The following is a 22,658-nucleotide window of genomic DNA, read 5'->3' as shown; positions in this document are numbered from 1 at the left end:
ATCATACTGGGACTGAAAGTTGCAATATACTTTTTTTTTTACCCTAATTTATTCTCATTTTACTTTTCTCACACGTGGCTGTTTTGACCTCCTACAAGAACAAAAATGATTTGGTTGCATCATTGACCCATTTAGGCAATAACTCATAGAAATGTGTGTTGGTATTAGTATTGATTCCCTCCTCCATCATTCTCCATCATAATCAGTGCTTGTAATATATGGCCACGTTTTTTGCCTCTGCTTACAAATATTGATAGTGTTTTGCTGCTTACAATACAATAGGCCTCAGGTGAGTCAGTGTGGGTACATGTTTGGGATTGTTACATAATTGTTGATTTGTTTCTTTCCAATTGTAGTTTAAATGATGTTAAAACTGGCCTCAGGAACTAATGTATCTGCCTACGCACCAGTCTGCTGTGCTGGAATAAAAATGCGGAACTACTTTTAACTTTGCCTTCATTGACGGAAGATTTGACTTTTTTTTTTTTTTTTTTTTTTTTTTAGCATGCATTCTTGTAATGGAAATGTGTTTGACAGGTTTTCTGCCTAAGGGGAGACAAATGGCAGCATAAACTCGCCCAGATTCTGCTCATTAGGTGAACACACACACCCTCTCATATCTACAAATGGACCGCTTGACATTTTGTAGCATATTTCCCAATCTCTTGTCGCGTATCTTATGTTGTCCTATCAGTGTTGTCAAGCGAAGGTAGCAGACGACTTGCAATGCGCAGCTAAACGTCCGGGCCATTGTGTGAGGATTCTTGTACCATTGAAATCAATTTAAAGATCACATGACTGGTTTTTAATGATTTGTTTGTTTGGTGATATATTCCATGTGCAGAATATTCAACATCAGTCAAGCTGCAGTTTCTGTGGGAAAAAAAGACTCCAATATAACTCCAATATAAAAGATAAAATGAAAATAAATAAATAAATAGAATAGAAGAAAATAGAAGAGAATAGAAGAGAACAGAATAAAATAAAATAAAATACAATGAAATACAATAAAATACAATAAAATAAAATACAAGGAAATAAAATACAAGAAAATACAAGAAAATACAATATAATAAAATAAATAAAAGAAAAATGTAAAGAAAAGAAAAGTACATTTGCAGAGTCTCTGTGTTCCATTTGTTAATATAACAATATAAACATAACAATTTGTTTTTTGCTGCTATTTTCCATGAGCTGTAGTAAAAAGCCAAAATGGCTGCTGAAGTTGCTGGATTGTCAGTAACTGAAACACAGTGTGCTGATCCAGAGCATCCCTAACATGTCCGGAGAGTGTGCTGGCCATGGAAGAACGGGGATGTTTTTAGTCTCCAGGAATTGTGTACAGATCCTTGAAACATGAGTACATTATCATGCTGCAACATGAGGTGATGGATGTGGATGAATGGCACAACAATGGAGGCAAAATAGTCAAACTGGGACTGGAAAATAGACAAATTAAAATAGTAAAATCTTATGTAATGTGTGGTCTTATCAGTCATATGAACCTTAAATCATTGAATTTCAAGGTAAGCAAAATGTTGAACTATTGATACAAATCTGTTATTATTATGTGCAATATCAGATTCAAGGGTACAAAGTTGGTATATTTGTGTTTTTTATTGACTTTGTGTGTGGTATTTGAAAATCAATCAGAGATAATTACAGATTGCATCATTTTAGCATATCTGGAATGCATTAATTTGACGTAGGCCATAATCAGAATCGAACAGTTTGGATGCAAGTGCTGCCGAGCTTTACTGTCTGATCACAGGAACATGTTTGATGCTTTCTTGCAATTTCATTCAATTAATGAGTACAAATGAGGCTGTGTTGTTCTAATGAGTGGTTTGTGTGGTTGGCAGTGAGGGATGCAGAGACATGCAGACAGCAGGAGACGACTGATACCACTGCTCTGTCTGTTTAATCCAATCACATCGGCTTTAATGAGCTCACACTTTCACTGCACTAATTGCTGCTTGACTTTTTATGGTTAAGGTAAACTTAATTGTCCCCCAGAGGAAAATCAACCAGTGCCACAAGGCCAAACTGCCAGGAGAAGTGGGCAACCGCAGGGTGAGATACAAGATTATTTTGTGTCAATGTCGTAACGCAAAGTCGAAAAAAAGGCAGAGAATAAAATACGTAGTCAAAAATCAAGCTCAGTAACAACTGGGAAAATTAAAAATACATTGAATAAAATCAAGATACAGGAAGGAGTAACCATAATAGTACATCGAGGTTAAATTGCTCTTCTGATAAGAGATTATTATACCATACTGGTCTGAACAAATAATATTCTCTTAATTTAAAACGATGGTTAATTAATGATCAGCATGTAGCTATTTTACTTTTCCTCACCGTGACATGGACATATATTCAATTGAAATTGCCTTCAGTGTTTGAGGATTTCTTTATTTCTCAAATAACATCTTGTTTATTGTTAAAATAAATTGACCTTATCAAAAGCATTGTGGTGTCCTTGGCAGTTGTGATTAAAGATCGCCACTGTAAATCCCAAATATGTATTCGGAAATAATCTGTAAAACACAAAGATCCCAAACTATTTATCAAAATGCAGCTAATCAGGAAATATGGCCCAAAGTAGAGATTCCCCGGTATGTCCCGTGTGGGTGCTTTATGCTGCTCTGTAACAGAGAGAGTTCAAGTTTAATAAGAACAAAAGAGTCATAAATCAGTGTCTGTGAGGCCTAGTTGATCAGCTGGGGCTGTGTGTGAAGAAACCACTGGGATGAAGGGACTAGAAATAGACAGAGCTTTGTGTTCAGGGCAGAAACCAACAGTGAGACAAACTGGATCTGCAGCTCTCATTAGAGTCACAGAGAAAGCTCACAGGAAACGTTAACTGGTGAAGGTCACTGTTAAGAGACCACTGTGATTTACAATTTTGCCTTCTGAGTTTTTGTTGCTCGCATTGTTTGAGCAGTTAAAATGAAAGTGATTTAATCCAGGTCAAGGATTAAAAAAGGGTTGTGAGCTTTTGACAATTTGCTGTATGCCCTTCCCCAATCTCATTCCCATTTCACACTGCACTGCTGTGTTGAATAAAACCTTGGAGCCTCCCAAAAATATAAAATAAAACATATAAAAAATACATGATGAAAAATACATAATGAAAAATGAGTTTTCACTTTCCCCTTGAGCTCTAAAATCTGCCAAAAGTAACAGGTAGTGCTATTGCCACAGGTTAGAACAACTTAATGGTGCATATTGGTGGATGCCAGGATTTGGAAATGTTCTGGCGTCATAACTATACTAAATCAGATATGTGTGATACTCACTTCACTAGTTAATGAAGTGAGTATCTAAACGAAATACTATGTTCAGATTGAACTCTGCACGTGTCAAGCGTGGACTAATGTTTGTGCTTTGTGCTCTGTTTCAAATGATACGGAACGTAATCTCTGACCTGTACACCAGTAAGGCCGGATGCACATAGCTCTAATAACATACATGTGTCATGAATAATGTATGACAGGCAGTGTGTTTGGAGAGCACATTTACATTTGGTCCATGTGATTGATGGCTCCTGCAGTTTGAACATGAAACAAGACTTGACCTGTCTTCTCTGTATCACACTCCACTGACTCTTGACATGCACCAACGCAACAAGCTGAAAATATTATATTGAGTCAGATCTCACCTTTCTTTTTCTCCAGCTGCCCTGGTGTAACACAGAAAACAGCATTCGTCTACAACCACGCAGCTAAAAATACAAACGAGGGTTACAGAACAGGTGCAGATGTAAATATTCTTCTGCTCACCTGTGCCATGAGGTCTGCCGGGTGAACACAACACAGCAAACTAGTTTAAACGGAATTGAAGGGAATGCTTTTCACAGGAATGCAGATATTGCCCAACTTTTGATTTCTTATTGCAGAGCGAGAAGATGCACATGTTATACACTTTGTTTCTTGGGACCATCAAGTAACAAGTTATGGTCCATCACACCAGTCCAGTAATTAAGTACAACTGATTATTGCAGTTCATTGCAGGATTATAACCATAACACTCATTTGCAACAAATAATCCAGACCAGCAAAGTGGTGTTTCAACATGAATATAAATACACAGCCTAATGGACTTAGCTATTAATGTTTGATCTATGGTATTGCCATTGCTCTTAGTTGGATTGTTGCAAGGTTTCCTTTAATTTTTTCCAGCCGAAGTCTTCATCTGATTGTAAAGTCGTGGTGTGAAAGGAGGAGAAGAGGGGGAATAGACAGTCAGCAAATGACAAACCTACTACGCTGCGGTAGTAATGAAGCCTGCTTAAATTCAGCCTGGAAGACCTAACTCCTCCATCTACATCAAGGCCTCAAGCTCCCCAGCTCCACCAACGCACCCAGTCCAGCCTGTCCGTCTGTGAGAGTTCAGATCCCTTTCTTCATCACGGAACTCCTCCAGGTTTCTACTTTTTCCCACAAGGTTTTTTTGTAGTTTTTCCTGGCCGAGAAGGAGGGTCTAAGGACAGGACATCGCCCTGCACCTGCTCCACATCGCAATCAACGCAGCTCCTCGCTCCCAATCAGCGCACAGCGTGTCCCATATTAACCCCCTTGCAGTTGGCTCGGCCGTTCCTGATCGTACTGCGACCCACCACCTCCCCCTCTCCTCCTTGGCATCGCTCATCCTCTGCATCCTCTTACCTACCACCACCAGTCCCCAGACCCGGGGGAGACATCTAAACATAATATTACGGAGCACCCGTAATCGCAATGTCTTCCGCCGGGGTCTGAGCGCCAAATAACTATCGCAATAAAGCCTACTAATACTGTCTCCTCTGTGTCTGTCTGAGTCTCTCCAGGGTGAAATGACTTATGCAACGCTCTTAACCACTGTACCACCAGCAAAGCACAAGGTTTGAGTTTAGTCTAGAGCAGAAAGCATATTTTCTGACAAAAATACTTAGTTGATAATTGCTAACGACGTAGCAAGCTGAAAAAACATTAGTTATGATCTACACATTAATTTAGCTGTTCAATGCCAGTCAGTTGGCAGAGGTAATTGTCTAAAACACAGCTTAAAGTCCCTCATCTTCCATTCCAGAAAGATTTTAAAAGCCAACCTTATTAGCGCTGTAATCTTAAATTAGGTAAGCATTGCTCTAGGCTTTACCTCACTCTGCTGTGCACTTTATTTCCTCTAGTTCTCTGTCCACGGGGCTGAATACAATCTTTGGCTGTAGTGGTTTAACGTATTATTCATGGTCAGGTAAATGGATAATTTAAAAATGGTTCGATTATTTGTACCGGTACTATAATACGTTTTATCTTGTTTTATGTCGTTTTCAGATAATCTCATTTTAATGACATCGTTTTATCCAAGCATTTTATAGAAGACTCCTCCTTGTGTTATGGACTGGATCAGGTGCAGCTCAGTCTGCTCCATGTGGAGTCCAGTCTTATCCATCACACACGACAGCACAGACAGCTCCAGTGCAGTCCACAGCAGATTGGGAGGGAAGAGGAAAGTGCTTGAGGAGAAATGGATGGTTCTGGTCTGTGGCCCTTTGCAGGCTGTTTGTGTGACTGTGTGTGTCAGTGTGTGTCAGTGTGTGTGAGTGTGTGTGTGTGTTTGTGTGTGTGTGTACGTGTACGTGTGCCTGTACTAATGGTGTGTATTTTCAGTCATTTGCAGCTCTTGTGGCTGTGTCTCGTCAGCTCAGATTGATGTTGTCAGGCCTGGACCACACTGGAGGACACATCTTTCTTTTGTGCATATCAGAATCAGAATCAGAATCAGAATCAGAATCAGAATCAGAATCTATATCAAAAAGGGTCTATTGTTATTGTCAATGTACAAAATTCACAAACATAGGAACTTGTCTTGGTGATTTGCTGCAACATAAAACAATGAACAAGTCAAAAGAGAAACAATTTAAATGGAATATGGGATAAAAATAACAATAAGCTATCAAATATATTGAGAATAAATAACAAATAGGCTCGATATGTAAATCCCCCCCAAAAATAGGCTTAATATGTACACAAAAGCCATTCAGGTAAAATATTTCAAATGTTGTTATTAGAACCAGTTAACAACCTTTTTTTCTTTTCTTTTTTAGCAAATTACTAAATATATATTATTGGCCTTCTCTTTCCATTTAAATAATTATGCAGTATTCACACACAGTCTTGGTCTCAATTGTAGTAAGACTTGTTCATTGGAGTGTTATAGAGACTTCAAATCTTTGTTGTATGTACATGTGCTTTTAATTGTTTAGTATATTCTTAGTATATTATTGCAGAAGCCTGACCTCCTGTGAAGTTTTGTTTTAAACTGACCTTTTTTTTTTATTCATGTTATTTCCTCTATGGAATATGACTGGAATATGAAAAGGCATGCAGGTTCAGCAGGAGCGGGTTGCTCTTGAGACACACTGCTTCTGTGTTATTTTCTGAAAACGGCCCCAGCAGAGAATCAATTTGGGCTTTTAGCTCAATATTAGTCTTATTTTCATTGCTCCTGTGGTGTTTATTTTAGATACTGATTTTTGCGCGCACATTTGGAAGAGATGAGATTCATATTGCTGTCTTTGTCACTTTAGATATACGATGTGCCATTATTCTCAGTGGGGAATTTTGTGCACTCAAGTAAAGTCAATAATGCAAATGGCTGTTGATAGATTGATTTAGAATGGGAAATCATTAAACTATGATCTACCCAGGATTTCCTCCAGACAGACTCTGTAAGCATCTCTGTGGGCCGGACCAATCTATATTGAACTGCAGCGTTGCTATTCATTTGCTCATTCTTCCACCTACACATTTAATATAGTTTTATCATTGCTTTTTATTTATTCTTTGGATCTACATTCGCTTGTAACCGTTCTCCATATTTGCACTGTATATTCCAAAGCTATATTAACTTACCTGCATGTAGAGGCCCTCTCCAACATCTCATACTGTCTGGTCATCAATGGCGTGCTGGAGCCTGTGGCCAGAGCAGGTCCATTAGGTTTTATTTTCAGAAAAGAAAAACAATCATCAACAACAATGTGTCCCCCCCGCACTTGCAGCTTTATTGTAGTTCCTTAGCTCCTGGTGGTGCCTTTAGAACACCTTCCACACCAGGCTCTGAAATGATGTCCCCCTTTATGTGTGGCAAAGCAGCGCTGATGCCCGTTTCTAAAAATCATACTTTTCTTGTCTGAAGGTTACGCTTGTGTGTCAGTGGCTGTCTGCTGTTGATGTGGATGTTTTTGTCTTTTGTTGCAGAACCTAGTCAGTTTTTAACCTTTCTGAACAGTTTCCCTCTCTGCCATGGCCATTATACTGTATTTGAATAGGCAAAGCAATCACGATGTGTTATTATGCATACGTGCGGCAACTGTTAACTGTGCAAATGTGGCTAAATGTGAGACGACAAACTATATTTACGTTTTGATAGTGGGTGTGTCCTGCTCAGTATGGCTAACATGTTCAAAACAGGTGAAACTGCGTGAGAAAATCTTTACCGTGCACAGATGGAATCAGTCCAAAGTGTAGTGAGAGCTTCCAATCAGCCCCTGTCCTGCGGAGCGTCTCCATCACTCAAGATGCATGACGTCTGGCCGGAGGGTTTTTAAATTGTATTTTTGATCACATTTGTATAATCAGCACCTTGTTTTCTCACTGCTCTGATTGGAGGAGCGTCTCTCACAAACACATGGACAAAGGGGGACGGCGCATCAGACATGGCACTGAAAAAGGCAAAGTCAGTTGAGCAACGTATTTAATTAAACACACTTTAGCAGGCTTTTAAAGACTAGAAAATAAAAAAAAGTTTAATCTCTACGTTTTTGACAATGGTAAACGTTTATAAAGGAATTGGAGAATTGCCACTGCAACAGACATAAGAAGATCTGTCTCCACGGTTTGGAAACAAGACAACAAGTCCATCGTGACAGAGGTCAATCAGTGCACTTTGCAGAGAATTGCTCAGACTAATGACTGCGGTTCATCCTTGTTTGTCTAATGGGTCATGAAAGACAAAGTCAATTGCGGTCAAATATACTATTTACTAATACGATGCTTTACATCTCATGGATATTGTTTGTCTTACTGTGTTCCAGAATGCAGAGTCACTTCCTGGTAAATGACCTCATGTTGGTGTTACTCTGGCTGTATTTCCTTCATTAGAGGCAGCAGCAGCAGCAGCAGCAGCAGCAGCAGCAGCAGCAGCAGCAGCAGCAGCAGCAGCAGCAGCAGCAGCACAGTATGCAGAGCTCAGCAGACTGTGGACCTCACAACAGAACTGCCATGTGTCTGTGCCTCACTCCCCAAACTGTCAATCATCTTTCACTTATGGAGAGTTCAGGCTACTCATGGCTGTTGAGCAGAGGTGGTACTCTTGAATAAAACAATAAATACTGAAATAGATACACACATAATGTTAAATGTTAGGAGGTCATGTCTTTATCTGGCTCAGTTAACGCAGTTATTGCCCGATTACCTGATGATCACCCAGGAGTAGACAAAGGGTTTTTCTGCCTGTGTTTTAGCATTTTAGTCGGTTTATAAATTTGCAATTGTATTGTTGTGCCTAACTGTGAATAGTCTGATCTGTTTTCTTATTGTGGCTTTGTGTACTTGCGTTTCACAGTTGCAGCTCACTTCTGTGATCTCCTCTTGTGCGTACAGACATATGGTGAGTGTGAGATTTTGAGGTGAACCAGATTGAATTTTTACAAAAGAAAGATGTGTCCTATATTTGCAGCATGTGGTCCCTGTGTACAAGTATGTGAAGGAAACTGATATAGGACCATATTTTATGTTTGTGAAAAGAGGACTTGCCTTTATTGTAATACATTTGTAATTTCCACTTTTCTCCAGGGCTTATATAAAAAGAATGAATCCTACATTGGCTTCTCAATTGTGTTCAGAAGTGTAGAAAGGCTGTGCAGGATTCAGACTGATATTTCACTTTGTCGCTTCAATTTAGTGACAAAAGCACCATGGTAAAAGTGAGGATTTAAAGTTTGGAGGCCTGATTTTCAAACCATCAATGGATTAAGTGCATTTTTAACACAATTCTAGGTCTCACAACCCTTTTGTCACATTGCTATAATTTACAGTACATGAAGCATCACTGAAAGCATTATTGTATCATAAGTTGACCTCTTCTTTGTTTGATTGTGTATTACTATTACAAGTTGAGCTACTCTCTGCTAAACTGCACTGTGCCGTGACATGTAAGAAGGAAACATGCCAACATGTGGTCGATATTTAAAAGACTAAACTTCATCCCATGGCCTATTGTTTAGAGAAACAGCTACACATCCTCAGCCCTCAGACGGTTTTGTCGCCATTTTGGACATAAAATGTGTCAGTCGCAAATATCGTTTCACATGTTTAATCTGTTTTTCACTGTTGCCCCTCGAGGCAAATGCTGTTGTGATTTTGGGCGTCACAAACATAAATTGAATTGAACATCCATATTATGTCTGGAATACAGGATGATATATTAACATTAACATATTACTGCACTCATATTTCTTCAATAAATTCTCCAAAAGAATTTAATAATGTCAAATGTCAGCATAAATGTATCTGGCAATTCCTTATATCTCTATAGTTTACGATCAAGATATCACCTAAGCCAATTTTGGAGAAACCTGTTTTGTGAGACAAATTGATGTTAAAATCTCATTTAAAGAGCTCATAAACTGCATTACAGTGGCAATCAAGTTTTCAAGCCACACGAGAGAGATGCATTAAACCTTGACAAGGTGAATGGAGAGTGAATTAGTGCAGCTGCCTCATCTTCCTACTCTAGCTTTAAAACAGATGTGGCTGAGCGGCAAAAAAATCCTTCAGATCTAGATTTGAAAGAGGCAGCCGGTCTGAAATCCTAATCCGGTTCTCTTGTTTCAGGGACATGTCTATCATTCAGCACAAAATCATACTTCTTTTAGCTGGGATCGACATTGTTTAGAGTTTTGCTTATTGCTTCTGTAAAAGTTCACAATGTTTCTTACTCTTGTTATTATTTTGTTTCCCCTTTTACAAGCCCGTGTTTGTTTTGATGCAAATGGGCCATGCATTTTTCTGTGAAGATTAGACAAGAAGCTGCACAGAACCAAGAACTATTAAAGCCAGGAAACATATTCAGGTTTACATTCTGTTATGCCATGTATTCATTTGACGTGTATAATATGTATGTAAATGACACAGCTTGAAAAGCACACCACAGATTAAAATTCATCTTCACTGAGCAAACATTCAAACTAATTGCGATCTTTCCATCTGCTCCAGTATCTATGTTCTATCTTCACTGCTTAATAAGAACATGTGTCGGTCTAGTGCTATGAATAATGCATGTACGGACAACTCTGCACATGCACAGAAATGATTTACATGTCTCACCCACATGACCTAAGGACTCTTACTATAGGACACTTACTATAGAACTCTTACTATAGGACTCTTACTATAGGACTCTTACTATAGGACTCTTACTGTAGGACTCTTACTAAAGTACTCTGATTATATGACTCTTACTATAGTACTCTGATTATAGGACTCTTACTATAGTACTCTGACTATAGGACTCTTACTATAGGACTCTTACTAAAGTACTCTGATTATAGGACTCTTACTAAAGTACTCTGATTATAGGACTCTTACTATAGTACTCTGATTATAGGACTCTTACTATAGTACTCTGACTATAGGACTCTTACTATAGGACTCTTACTATAGGACCCCTACTATAGGACACTTACTATATGACTCTTACTATGGACTCTTACTATAGGACCCTTATCTGCGTTCGTTGTGTTGTTGTGACGTGAACTAGCTCCGAGCGAGCCCACCAGCCCCCCCCCCCGCGCCCTCCGGCCGCGCTAAAGTACGGCGTGTCGTCGGTACACGTTTATATACACGTTTATATGAAAGAGGAACTTCACGAACGATCGGGACACGCACTGGAATCGCTTTAAATTAACTTGTTTTGACTTTATTCGGCTGGATTGAGTGTTTTCGTCGTGTCGTTGCGATGTGTCTTGGCTCTGAGTCCCCCGGCTCCGGCCCCGCCCCGCCCCCCTGCTCCGGCCCCGCCCCGCCCCCCTGCTCCGGCCCCGCCCCCCGGCTCCGGCCCCGCCCCCCGGCCGGCGCCGTACCGCGTTTCCACAAAGGAGGAACTCATGAAACTGCAGAGAACAGTCGTCTTACCCGGAGATCGTCACGTTATCCCGTCGCAATACTGACCTAACCTAATACTGATGTGCAATTCTGTCATATGTGCAATTGCTGTTGGAATTCATGTGCAATTCATGTGCAATTACTGTGAAATTCATGTGCAATCCATGTGCTGTCGTGACACATATTCATGTGCAATTACTGTCGTGATCACATGCAATGGTATTTATGTATTTATTTATTTGTCTATGGGAGTTTTTATTTATTTATAGGAGATCTTCTACTGAAAGTGTTTTTCAGACTTCCTATAAGTGATCTGTTCTCTGTTCTCTGTATCTACCTGCGTTGCACCAATGAAATTTCCCCATGTGGGACAATAAAGGAATATCTTATCTTATCTTATCTTACTATAGGACTCTTACTATAGGACTCTTACTATATGACCCTTACTATTGGACTCTTACTATATGACCCTTACTATAGGACTCTTACTAAAGTACTCTGAATATAGGACTCTTACTATAGTACTCTGACTATAGGACTCTGACTATATGACCCTTACTATAGGACTCTTACTATAGGACTCTTACTATAGTACTCTGACTATAGGACTCTGACTATATGACCCTTACTATAGGACTCTTACTATAGGACTCTTACTAAAGTACTCTGATTATAGGAATCTTACTATAGTACTCTGACTATAGGACTCTTACTATAGGACTCTTACTATAGGACCCCTACTATAGGACACTTACTATATGACTCTTACTATAGGACCCCTACTATAGGACACTTACTATATGACTCTTACAATAGGACCCCTACTATAGGACACTTACTATGACTCTTACTATAGGACTCTTACTATAGGACTTACTATGGACCCTTACTATAGGACTCTTACGATAGGACTCTTACTATATGACCCTTACTATAGGACTCTTACTATAGGACCCCTACTATAGGACACTTACTATATGACTCTTACAATAGGACCCCTACTATAGGACACTTACTATGACTCTTACTATAGGACTCTTACTATAGGACTTACTATGGACCCTTACTATAGGACTCTTACGATAGGACTCTTACTATATGACCCTTACTATAGGACTCTTACTATAGGACTCTTACTGTAGGACTCTTACTGTAGGACTCTTACTGTAGGACTCTTACTATAGGACTCTTACTATAGGACTCTTACTGTAGGACTCTTACTGTAGGACTCTTACTATAGGACTCTGACTATAGACTTACTCTTTGCATCATTTGATTGTACAATATGTTGATTTTCGATACCAAATGTTGTTTAATATGCATGTCATTTGCATTTATACAATTCATTGGTGTGCATTGCTGTTCCATTTAATATTCAGATCAAACCTCGCCAAAGTAGAAACAATAAAATGCATGTTTGGCTTATTTTATGCAGAAGGGCAAACATTTGGTGCATAAAGTGTAAAGTGTTTGCCTTGGCTCCCAGTGATAAAGTCACAGCTTTTACCTGTTAGCGGAGGCTAGCGTGACATACTTCTGCGACATGCTAGCAGCGTTTCTGCATTTGTAAAAGTTAGTAAATGAAAGAGAAATGATAAGATAAGGTCCTGTTCTGGGCACGGCTCGTCTGCTGCACTTTGAGGAGTGTTTGTGTTTATGTGTTTGACAAAGATTGATTGCAGTGAGAGGAGGGACTCAGGTTTGATATCAATCGCAGCTCGTCTTTGGTCGTACAATGGGTCTAAGTTTAGTCTTTGTCCCTGTCTCACTCTGAGACCTACGACCTACGACTTTGAGCTATGACTCGAGATTTTGCCCTCGATCATAAATCTTTTGTCTCAGATGTGCATTGTGCAGTGGCTTTTCTTGCATTCATAAATAAGTTGATTTGGATACAATTTGTGTGGCAAAGTGTACAAAACACATTTAAAGATGCACTGTGTAGCATTTTAGGTGAATTCCCCCTTCCAATTGCACCCTGGGTTGACCTTGATAGAGAGTTTTTTTTAGTGTTGTTTGTTCGTGTATGACATAGTAATGTAATTCCAAATAAACCACTTGACAGCACCTTTTCTGCAGCAAAACTCCCCTGATAAAGAAAAAACAACACAAGAATTACACGTGAACTATTCCACATATTACTGCCATTAGCGGTGCCTGCAGACGGAGCTTTTCTCTGGAGGAGGCTTTAGGCTACAGACAGGATAGAAAGGAGTTATTCACCGAGGAAGATAAATGCAAATGTAGTTTTAAAAGCATAATGGATAGGTGAGCCCCCAAGAAAAGGCATATTAGTGTTATCGCAAAGTAATTTTACAAAGTAGTGCAAAAGAAAGTTTGACAGCTGCTACACGCGTTAATGCAGTTCAATAATGAATGTGTTTTTTTTATAAAAGAAGCACAGAGGTTTTTTTTCCAACTGTATAACTGCTACTTGTGCAGCTTCTTCAGTTGCTCCTTCTTTACTTTTAAAGAAGGCATATTATACTTTTTGGAGGGTTGATAAATAACTAATACATAGCTCATTATTTAATGTTTTTTAGACCACATTGTTGCCGCTTGCCCCACCCCTTCATGGTGGAGGTTCATAGCAAGAAACTGATTTTTGTTGTTGTTAATTGTTTAAAAAAAAAATGCTAGGTAATATATTTTAACTCTATTTTAATTCTTTTAATAATCACAAGTGACTACAGAGCAGTGGGAGAGGATATGGGAGAGACAAAAACAGGAATTATAGAAGCGCTCAATTAAATGCAGCACAATACAGGATTATTCAAACATTAATGAATCAAAATACAACTCTGGTTGAAGTTTATTTCTCATAAGTCTCATTGAATGTTCTCAACATCACTTTTACAGTCTCATTGACCTTATTTTAAGATAGATAACTCTAGTAATTTACAAGCTGCAAATGTACTTAATAATAACGACATTCTGGGCATTTCTTTCTCTCTGCCGTTATGTGGAGCTGAGACCTTTTACTTTAATCCTACTGTTGCTCAGATTGCTCTGAAAAAAGCTTGCAAAACAGTATTTTCTTTCTCAGATTTTATAGCTTCTAGGCATTGTGGAATATTAAAAATGGTTTAAATACGTGTAGTGTAGGTTATTGACATTTATAAAAAAATAAATATCACATTTCTGTCTGAGTTCAATGCGCTTTTAGGAAAACGGTACAATCACTGCAAAATTGGGGTTTCTGTCACTGCAGAAAGAAATTATATATATATATATATATATATATATATATATATATATATATATATATATATATATATTATAATATCTGCTTATTATTCCACTTATTGAACGATGACAATGGTGCAGTAGAAGTAAGTTGGCAGCCACTCCTCTGTCCCTTACACAGTAATAATGATAATTGATCATAATGATGCAACAACTTTTTGAATCCTATAGTTATGGTTCATTTTAAAGCATTTCAGCGACAAAAATACGCTGTGTAAATCCAATGCAGTAATACAAGTTTAACGTAGATACAGTATATTGTGAAATGACTAAACTAATATTTCCAAAGTAGACAACGGCGCCACACACCAGTCATTTCTCTTGGAGGGTTATTCGACTGTTTCACTAATAACATTCACAGTGAGGAAGAACCAGTGCTCTGATCATCCAGCCTGAAATGTGCCTTCTGCTTAATCCTCTTTGGACTGACATAGTGTTGACTGTAGTTATAATACTGCGCGTATGTGTGTGTGTGTGCGCGTTGTGTGGCGTTGTGGGTCTCATTTTAAAGAGGGTTGACTCAGGGATCTGGAGAAGTGCTGCTCTGGCACAACATGAAGTCAGCTCTTTTTGTATTCTGTATTTTAGTGCTGTGACATCACCAACAGCGCAGTGCAGCCTCTGTTCATTTTTCCTTTGGATGTTCTTCGTGGACTCCTGATACCTGACGTTACAGCGCTCGTTTTTAGTCCCTGTCCACCTCTCTTCGTGGATCTGGAAGCTGCTGAGCCTTCGCGATAACGTCAGCATATATTTGTATTAGGAACGCAGTGAAAAGGCAAACATTAAACATTACCATCTTTGTGTTGGAGGAGCTAACTTGAGTTTTCTGTACAGCAGCCAGTTTGAGAGTAAAAATGGCCAGATATAACATGGGTAAAGCGGGTGCATCTTTATGTGTTTTTGATTGACATATTTCCGTTGAGAGTGTGTTGGCAACAGAGAATGTGATGGATTTGAATGTTGAATATGTGGGAGGAAATATTCACAAGGAAACGTTGAAATCCTTTGCCTTTGGACTGCAATGTTTTATTGGACTTAGGGATGCATACCTAAACCCACGTTCAGGTTCAAGTCCGGATTCGAATCCAGAGGTTTAGGTTCAGGTCCGGACCTAATGAGTCCGGCTGAACTCATGCCATTTTTGCATAATGTTATAACAGCATAACACAAGCTACTTGGCTCAATTAAGTTGAAGACACTTGAACAAGGACGACTATCAAACACTAGGCTTAACTGCAGATTGAAATAAACTCAATTTATCTGGTTTATTCACTGTTCATTAACAGAAGTTACAACATACAAATCACAAGCTGCTAACACACATTCATGTGTTTTACTAGAGGAACAACTTCCGAACAAGAGCATGTTGAGTATTGGTATTGGGGCAGCTCTTTCAGCTGATACTATGTTTGTAAGTGTGTTACTGGTTTGACTGGGCTGTTCCCCACACCTGAAGTTTAATGCCTTTAGATACATTTACACTCTTTAATTTTGCAGATCCATTGGCATCAGTCATGTAAAAACCTTCAAAAACGAGCATAACAGTCAACTAGAACCACTATAAATCAATCAACTTAGCAGTATCAAAAATAGAATATGAAAATATTTTACACAATACATCATATTAACAGCATTAAACACAAGACCATATTTAACAACTGTAGAATACAAATACTATTACAAAATATAAGCTCCAATTAATGAATCCAGCAATTAAACAATATTACTTTGACTTAGTATTTACTTAGATGTATTATGTACATTGTACATTAACCCACCTAAATAAATGCTACATCACACCACAACATAATACAGTTATTTCATTCATATTGTAGCGACTCTAGTCTCTAGTGCGCGTGCGCGGTCTCTGGGGCGGAGCTAAGAGCGGCTCAGGAGACGAGGTAGTTTGTGATGTTCCTGTTCCATCACCATGGTTACGGCCAACAGTAACCAACTCTGTTCAAGAAATAAAGTGACAACTTGTGAGCATTAAACCAGCATTACTGACCTGAGCGAGAAGTTACAATATTTACACCCAAACCAAAGCACAACCCGCTCCTTTAACGTCTTAAACTAACTCAAGGAGCGGCACAAGCGGCGACGCACGCGGCGGCTTCAAACGCTTCAATTAAGCCAGTGATCTTCCCGAAGGTTCGGTCTCTCGTGTCTTTAAACTCATTGCGCCGGCTTCAACTTCTGCCGCGGGGAAGACGCGTGCGTTGCTGATGCTCCGGGCGACATTGACAGCGATGTCAGAGTTTACGTCTTTTCTAGCGCGAATTTCGCGATCTATGGAAGGTTTAGGATGGTTTAGATTCTAGATCGTAAAGGATATAGAATGTGAGTGGTAGATTTTTAATGAGTCCAGAACCGAATCACCGGGGTTTCGGTTTTTTTGGACCTGAACCGAAACGTTTTTACAAGTCTGGATCCGGTCCGTCGTAGCGGTACGCATCCCTAGTTGGACTAAAGTTTTTTTTTCCCTTATTTAAAAATGTGGCTCTACTTTTGTGTTCAGTATATTATTCAGTATTATTTTTTCTTTTGAATTTTAATTGAAGGGTTTTTTTTGTTGCAAAAATATTTTTTTCAGTGCAAATTATTTTGGTATTTTTTTTGCTGTGTTCTATACACATCCTTTTCTTTCTTATTGTTTTCCTCCCTGCTGACTTCAGTCGATAGCGCCAACAACAGATTAGGAAGTTTGGGGTTTATTTTGGTTTGTTTTTTGTGTGAAAATTGCTGGTGTTTCTCAATTGTTACTGGAGCGCAAAGCAGTTTGGAAGCTTTTTCTGTTTATCCTTATTTTTATACTTTTAATAGTACTGTAGTGGCAATATATGAATCACCATAATTACAAAAAACACATCGAGGTCTATCAAAATATTTTTTTTTGTGTGCAGTTATTCTGTATGAGCTGTTAATAATATAAATAAATAAACATTGATCCCAAAAAATATTCCTCAGTTGATATTGTATTTATCGTGACAGGGCTGAGAGCATCTCTTATAGTTTGAACTTGTCTCTATATTTGTGGGATTTCACACACATAAAGAGCATCAAACACTGTAATGGGTGGCAAAAAAAAACTATCAATTAAACACAGTTAGACCTTAGGGTGCAATTTCAGCCACATTTTCCTCAGATTTTCAAAACAGCTGCGGCTGCTTCAGTTACAACTGGACTTGCATTTGAACTGCAACGTGTGCACCGCAAACACCTGACTAGAACCCAGTAGAAAGTATTTAAACATGACTCTTTACTGACACTTCTGTAAACACAATGAATGAAGATTAACGGAGGACATGCTAGGAACAGCGTCCGGGCTAAAATGTCCTATTTTCATCTTGGGAAACAGTCTTGACAACGTTCTCATTAGATTCCTGTTGGTTCTCTTCGAGGGCTCTGTGTCATAAAACATTTTCAGATGATCCCGTTGTCATTACACACTGAAACGTTTCCCATGATTGGGACATTAACTGTGATATTAGATTTGTCTGTTTTTTTTTTTAAATATCTCTTTTAGCTCCACACTGTTCCATCGCCGCAGGAGGAGGTTCAGCTCTGAGCTCAGTCATATCTGTCAGAGCACTCACCCATCCCTGCTTTGATCGCAGTGATAAACCCATGTCCCATCTTCTGTAAGAGGCCCGACTGCAGTGCTTTTGTTGTATATTTTTAGCCCCTGATCACACTAACAGCCGCCTCAAAGGACTTTACAAGACTCCCCTCCGCTGTACTTAATTAATGTCTAAAAATATATATATATAATAATAATTGAGGGAAAACTTTCCACCAAAATGAAGTTAGTTAGCGATCTGTAAAAACAACAAGGGATAACAATGGCTGAGGAGGTGAATGTTCACGCTACTTATCGATTCAAAAACTAGTACAAAGAATAAATAGGACACATTTTTACCCGTCCTGAATAGTTTTAGAACGGTCTTGGTAATAAAACTACTATTAGTTTGTTTAGAAAATGTCTTTGAATTAAAATCAGCATGTGACACTATGGTGCTGTGGTGGAGGCTTATTATGACAGAGGAGAGAGGCAATTTATTGGAATTGTGTGGTACATTTTAGCGTGAGGTACATGTACAGGTGCTGTATTAATAATGCCAAAAAGACCCACAAACGTGTCCAGGTTTGAGTTCCAATTCTGGCTTTGACGTGAAAATAGGCAATGCTTTCTGTATAAGAAATGACCAAGCCCACTTTGTTTGTGTCCATGCATAATTTACACTCTGATTTATGCACTGGTTTGAAATCTGTTGTTCATTTCAGCATCTGCACAAAGAAATTGTAATCAAAGAATTAGCATACATTCTAACATCAGAAACACCAGATTTGAATAATTTGTGGGTGTAGAAAAGAGCACTGTAGATGCCTACTCCAGTCTGTTTCAACTTCAAACCATATACGCTTTATGTAAATATACTATTATGTGTTTAGCAGTCTGTGAAACTGTGTGCATAAATTAGGTGCAAAAGAAAGGAGACGCTACAGAACATGATGCGATTGTAAATAGTGTGTGCGCATTGAATCAAATGAATAACTTACTATCTTTTTTGCAATAAATATAGCCATCAATGTTTATGATAACCCTTTGTTTGTCACAATGCAAATGAGTCTGTCTGTACTGTATATAACATTGGATGCCACAAATCCAGCACAGGTTTCTGCATCGCTGCTTTGCATGTGTGCAACCAGTCTGGGATTTATTCATTCTGCATACACAATTTTCTGTTTTGCTTTTAGTGTTCTTTGAAGAGGAGACATAAGGCAAAATCAACATTAATGAGCTTTTAACCTTGTTACAACGGTGTTTCCACCTCATTACTCTAAGTTGTATTTTGATTGATTCCTGCATGTTTGGATAATCCTGTGTTGTCCTGCAGAGTGCTCAAAACATTCTTGCTTGTATCCCCCATCTCCACCCACATCCCTATAATTAGTTATTCCATATCTATATCTATATCTATATATCGTATAAAATGTCAAGTAGCCACTTAAAAAAAACCAAAAACAAACATGTACTGGTAAGTTCAAATTTGCTGCTCGTTACCATTATGAAGAGGTTTATCTGTACTGCAGATTTGAACAGGAAATCAATGGACCCGTTTGTATGCTAATTGCTTTTAGATCAATATTGTGTTTTATAATAAACAAAATGAAAAAATTATGATCTGCTTAAGTTAGAGTTCAACACAAAGCCTGAAAAAACATATTATTTCTTTTATATCACACAAGCGCATGCTAAACACATCTTTCTTAAACTAATTCGACACTATTCAATCATTTAAACATTTTAACATTTTAAAATGGTTTTCTGTCAGATTTCCATTTGAATTTATTGATTCAAAACCGTAACTATGTTTTTGATGGTCTATTTTATTATGTGTTGAAAAATCCCAAAAATAATGGACTGCAATGTTTTAATATTGTAGACTTTGGCTCTCCATTCCATCAGCTATGCCATTTTAAATAGTCTATTTGAGTCAATCAAAATGCTTCTCCTTAATCTACTTTAACCTTGTAATTTCATGGTTCACCAAATGTGAATTCCTCTGTCGTCCTTTTTGTAATTGGTAGGAAAAAGGTTGTACTTTCCTCAAATCCAATCTCTTTCTGTGATGGCCACTTTGTCTCACAAGTAAAAACAATCTGACCTTCAGCCACATCTTTTGCTTTTCCCTTTCTTTGCTTTTGTGCAGCGTCCTTGTTTATGTCACCACATTAGTTGTCGCTCCTTGTTAAAAGGGTGCCATCATTTGTGAATTTATAGGTACAAACTGTAGTGCACGAACTTCTGAGGGAATGTTTAGTCATGTAGGTGTTGATTTAGGTTATTTTAGAGAACATTTTTGGATGTTGTGTATATCTTATCTGTTGAGTTGTATTCTCATTTAAAGTGCACTATATGGTGGGTCTGCCACCTGCTTGTCTCCATGGAGATGTTATTGTTTTGCCTGTCACTTTTTAACTTGCTTTTCTTCAATTTCTAGTCATTTTATTGCTTAAAATATCTTGAAAATCATGCATTCCTACTGTGAACAGGGTCTCCACAGATCTGGGGTCTCATCCAACGTCTACGTACAAATGTAGAAACATTTTTAGATTTATGACGCATACATACATACGTACGCACACCTGGAGCAGTAATCTTCACTGATGAGTCCGCCTCACTTCACACCTGACGTCACGCCTCCTCCACTCCTCCATTTCACCATATAAGGACTATGCAAAGTGATGAATGGATGGATGAATCATTAAACATTCCAACTAAACAATAAAGTAGTACGCAAATGCAACGGCCTTTAGCTTATATTTATCTGGGCTTAACAATCCTTTAATGCTCTCGAAACCAGCCTGTTTTATTTCACATGATGTTTGCGATGTACATGCACTCGGAAGCTTGAGCAGGTCAGGACGAAACACTTTGTGTGTGAAAATGGGGGACACAATGTGTGTGATGTGAGTACGGGCAGAGGATTCGCTGTTAGTGTGTGTGTGTGTGTGTGTGTGTGTATGTGTGTGTGTGTGTGTGTGTTACAGCGTTTTGACAGCTAGATGCTTACTTTTGACAAACTTTATATCCAGATTCTCCTTAAATAAAACCACACATGCATGGTTTTGAAATGATAAAACGTGAACATGAATTTTCTCGTAATTCCCCACACAAGCAGTTATGATTATATGAGTAAAAGGCTATTTTATATTTCTTGCAAATACAAAGTAACTGGATCTAAATGCATTGCTCACATACACAAAGTCCCCACTGTTCGCAGGTCACCTTCTTTCTCATCTCTGAAAACTCTGTTTCAATGTAAGCGTCATTAAACATTATATATGTTTAATGTAGTTTACTGTGGAACAGTTCAGGCCAAGCAATCGCATCTTCATGTAGAAAAAACAGTGACGGACCCTCCACCAGAAGAGTTACACGTAGTGCGTCCTAAATTGCCCCACAAATTAACTTTTACTTTATTTCAAGATAACAGTCATATTTAACATGACCATCTAAAAGTGACATTAAAATCTGAATATTTGAATCTGTAATTTGTGGTGGATAATGGATGGAATGTTATCAGGCACATGCAGAGGGAGTGGCAATGCCCCTTTTGTGACTTTTTTTTATATATGCAAAAAGCAGTAAATATCTAACTTGTGCCCATTTAAAATGTTATAAATGCATAAAATTATACCTCAGAGAAAGAGATAATATTTTAGTGTTATGAACCAAATTCCTCCTTACCAAGCCTTTTCTAATATTGTAAACAATATTATATCCACTGAGCTAATGCAGCCAATTGTAATTTGACATACATTTTGCAGCAGGAACTTCACAAAGAGAAAAAAACTAACGGATGAGAAAGTGTGCTCTAGTAACTTGATGTTTTTTTTTATATTGTGTCAGAATCAGAATCAGAATCAGAATCAGAATCAGAATCAGAATGCGTGCATCTATGTTTGAAGTCTCTTAATCATTGCAAAGGGTACAAATAAAGACACCAAACCTAACCTAACCTACACAGTTGTGTCTTTTGTGTTTTATTGGGTCACTGTTTGACAAATTGACTTCATTATTTCTTTATGTAGCTTGACTATTTCTCAGTCTATTTTTAATCATTGGTTGACAGGTAGTTTTCAAATATGCCGCACAGATTTTGATGCACATGGGAACAATCAGATGCAATTATGAAAAGTGACTTTCAAACGACATTTAATATGTTTTGAAGAAAGTGGGACATTTCACTTTCTGACAGCAGTAGATTAAAATTGACTGGTGCAAGCATTTGGGTCTTGTTGCTAAAGTTTGAAGAGTTTCTCTGTTTAGTCGCGCTGACAGTGATTTGTGTAAAAGTTATTAGTCTGACAAACTGATGAGCGGAAGTGAATTTCAATAAATACTTTGATTTGATAACAACTTTTCAGCTTATCATGAACCTCAAATTAATTCATTACAAATATCAAGATTCAAGTCAATCATTATACTGCCCAGATATATATATATATATATACATAGGCCTATATAATATATTTAGATTTAGTGTTTTCTCTATTTTCTCTAGAATTGTTGTCATAGAGCTCCACACTCACTGCTCTGTATCCCTCTCTCGTATTGTCTTTCCTGCTCCAGCTCAAAGTCATGCCCTCTCCCGAGCTCCCATTCCCTCTTCATTTCCAAAGTGTGTGGCGTTTGTGTGCTTGTTTTGCTCTGCACTTGAGATATTCTCCCATTGGCATTCTCCAACAGGCTCTGTT

Source organism: Eucyclogobius newberryi, unplaced genomic scaffold (genome assembly GCF_026437365.1).
Source record: "Eucyclogobius newberryi isolate DKJ021-1_F unplaced genomic scaffold, fEucNew1.0.hap1 SCAF_10, whole genome shotgun sequence".
NCBI classification, from domain to species: Eukaryota; Metazoa; Chordata; class Actinopteri; order Gobiiformes; family Gobiidae; genus Eucyclogobius; species Eucyclogobius newberryi.
This window is presented reverse-complemented; position numbering follows the sequence as displayed.